Below are 2500 nucleotides of genomic sequence, written 5' to 3' on the forward strand. Positions count from 1 at the left end.
AGTCCTCGTGTTGCACCTCTTTTTTTTTTTTTACGTCGTGCCGACTCTCATTCTCTAAATGATGCTATCCCGAGTAGGCCACCTAAGGGAGCCGCAATGGCTCATCCTCGGCAGGCACCTACAGTACCGCAAGGCTTCGGATAGTGTTATGCTCTCTCGCGCCGCATGGTTAAGAAAATTGTGTGTGCGAACTATAATAGGTGCGATCATACCAGCACTAATGCACCGGATCCCATCAGAACTCCGCAGTTAAGCGTGATTGGGCGAGAGTAGTACTAGGATGGTTGACCTCCTGGGAAGTCCTCGTGTTGCACCTCTTTTTTTTTTTTTTACGTCGTGCCGACCCTCATTCTCTAAATGACGATATCCCGAGTAGGACCTAAGGGCGAACCGCAATGGCCTCATCCTCGGCAGGCACCTACAGTACACGCAAGGCTTCGCGGATAGTGTTATACTCTCTCGCGCCGCATGGTTAAGAAAATTGTGTGTGCAAACTATAATAGGTGCGATCATACCAGCACTAATGTACCGGATCCCATCAGAACTCCGCAGTTAAGCGTGCTTGGGCGAGAGTAGTACTAGGATGGGTGACCTCCTGGGAAGTCCTCGTGTTGCACCTCTTTTTTTTTTTTTTACGTCGTGCCGACCCTCATTCTCTAAATGACGATATCCCGAGTAGGACCTAAGGGCGAACCGCAATGGCCTCATCCTCGGCAGGCACTACAGTACCGCAAGGCTTCGCGGATAGTGTTACTCTCTCGCGCCGCATGGTTAAGAAAATTGTGTGTGCAAACTATAATAGGTGCGATCATACCAGCACTAATGTACCGGATCCCATCAGAACTCCGCAGTTAAGCGTGCTTGGGCGAGAGTAGTACTAGGATGGGTGACCTCCTGGGAAGTCCTCGTGTTGCACCTCTTTTTTTTTTTTACGTCGTGCCGACTCTCATTCTCTAAATGATGCTATCCCGAGTAGGCCACCTAAGGGCGAGCCGCAATGGTCTCATCCTCGGCAGGCACCTACAGTACCCGCAAGGCTTCGCGGATAGTGTTATGCTCTCTCGCGCCGCATGGTTAAGAAAATTGTGTGTGCGAACTATAATAGGTGCGATCATACCAGCACTAATGCACCGGATCCCATCAGAACTCCGCAGTTAAGCATGCTTGGGCGAGAGTAGAACTAGGATGGGTGACCTCCTGGGAAGTCCTCGTGTTGCACCTCTTTTTTTTTTACGTCGTGCCGACCCTCATTCTCTAAATGACGCTATCCCGAGTAGGACACCTAAGGGCGAGCCGCAATGGCCTCATCCTCGGCAGGCACCTACAGTACCCGCAAGGCTTCGCGGATAGTGTTATACTCTCTCGCGCCGCATGGTTAAGAAAATTGTGTGTGCGAACTATAATAGGTGCGATCATACCAGCACTAATGCACCGGATCCCATCAGAACTCCGCAGTTAAGCATGCTTGGGCGAGAGTAGTACTAGGATGGGTGACCTCCTGGGAAGTCCTCGTGTTGCACCTCTTTTTTTTTTTTTTTTACGTCGTGCCGACTCATTCTCTAAATGATGCTATCCCGAGTAGGCCACCTAAGGGCGAGCCGCAATGGTCTCATCCTCGGCAGGCACCTACAGTACCCGCAAGGCTTCGCGGATAGTGTTATGCTCTCTCGCGCCGCATGGTTAAGAAAATTGTGTGCGAACTATAATAGGTGCGATCATACCACACTAATGCACCGGATCCCATCAAAACTCGCAGTTAAGCGTGCTTGGGCGAGAGTAGAACTAGGATGGGTGACCTCCTGGGAAGTCCTCGTTGCACTCTTTTTTTTTTACGTCGTGCCGACCCTCATTCTCTAAATGACGCTATCCCGAGTAGGACACCTAAGGGCGAGCCGCAATGGCCTCATCCTCGGCAGGCACCTACAGTACCCGCAAGGCTTCGCGGATAGTGTTATACTCTCTCGCGCCGCATGGTTAAGAAAATTGTGTGTGCGAACTATAATAGGTGCGATCATACCAGCACTAATGCACCGGATCCCATCAGAACTCCGCAGTTAAGCGTGCTTGGGGGAGAGTAGTACTAGGATGGGTAACCTCCTGGGAAGTCCTCGTGTTGCACCTCTTTTTTTTTTTACGTCGTGCCGACTCTCATTCTCTAAATGATGCTATCCCGAGTAGGCCACCTAAGGGCGAGCCGCAATGGCCTCATCCTCGGCAGGCACCTACAGTACCCGCAAGGCTTCACGGATAGTGTTATGCTCTCTCGCGCCGCATGGTTAAGAAAATTGTGTGTGCGAACTATAATAGGTGCGATCATACCAGCACTAATGCACCGGATCCCATCAAAACTTCGCAGTTAAGCGTGCTTGGGCGAGAGTAGAACTAGGATGGGTGACCTCCTGGGAAGTCCTCGTATTGCACCTCTTTTTTTTTTTACGTCGTGCCGACCCTCATTCTCTAAATGACGCTATCCCGAGTAGACCTAAGGGCGAGCCGCAAT

The 2500-nt window shown here is 51.0% G+C and overlaps 8 non-coding genes and 1 pseudogene across 8 annotated transcripts in view; all 9 read left to right on the top strand.

Moving 5' to 3' along the window:
- LOC130938829 (5S ribosomal RNA) overlaps positions 1-19 on the top strand; it is a 118-nt gene extending 99 nt beyond the window's left edge. The window contains exon 1 of the ribosomal RNA XR_009069974.1: positions 1-19. This exon is cut by the window's left edge and continues 99 nt beyond it. This is a non-coding gene — a ribosomal RNA (5S ribosomal RNA).
- Positions 20-198: 179 nt separating this feature from the next.
- LOC130938558 (5S ribosomal RNA) lies at positions 199-317 on the top strand. The gene has a single exon (XR_009069720.1). It is a non-coding gene; the product is annotated as a 5S ribosomal RNA (ribosomal RNA).
- A 184-nt stretch (positions 318-501) lies between these two features.
- On the top strand, positions 502-620 carry LOC130938760 (5S ribosomal RNA). Its single transcript, XR_009069909.1, has one exon. It is a non-coding gene; the product is annotated as a 5S ribosomal RNA (ribosomal RNA).
- A 180-nt stretch (positions 621-800) lies between these two features.
- LOC130938772 (5S ribosomal RNA) lies at positions 801-919 on the top strand. The gene has a single exon (XR_009069920.1). It is a non-coding gene; the product is annotated as a 5S ribosomal RNA (ribosomal RNA).
- A 184-nt stretch (positions 920-1103) lies between these two features.
- Positions 1104-1222, top strand: LOC130938742 (5S ribosomal RNA). Its single transcript, XR_009069892.1, has one exon. It is a non-coding gene; the product is annotated as a 5S ribosomal RNA (ribosomal RNA).
- A 182-nt stretch (positions 1223-1404) lies between these two features.
- LOC130937053 (5S ribosomal RNA) lies at positions 1405-1523 on the top strand. Its single transcript, XR_009068290.1, has one exon. It is a non-coding gene; the product is annotated as a 5S ribosomal RNA (ribosomal RNA).
- A 184-nt stretch (positions 1524-1707) lies between these two features.
- LOC130936978 (5S ribosomal RNA) lies at positions 1708-1822 on the top strand (annotated as a pseudogene).
- A 181-nt stretch (positions 1823-2003) lies between these two features.
- LOC130938476 (5S ribosomal RNA) lies at positions 2004-2122 on the top strand. Its single transcript, XR_009069639.1, has one exon. It is a non-coding gene; the product is annotated as a 5S ribosomal RNA (ribosomal RNA).
- Positions 2123-2305: 183 nt separating this feature from the next.
- Positions 2306-2424, top strand: LOC130938879 (5S ribosomal RNA). Its single transcript, XR_009070021.1, has one exon. It is a non-coding gene; the product is annotated as a 5S ribosomal RNA (ribosomal RNA).
- The last annotated feature ends 76 nt before the right edge of the window (positions 2425-2500 follow it).

Source organism: Arachis stenosperma, chromosome 6 (genome assembly GCF_014773155.1).
Source record: "Arachis stenosperma cultivar V10309 chromosome 6, arast.V10309.gnm1.PFL2, whole genome shotgun sequence".
In the NCBI taxonomy this organism is placed as follows: Eukaryota; Viridiplantae; Streptophyta; class Magnoliopsida; order Fabales; family Fabaceae; genus Arachis; species Arachis stenosperma.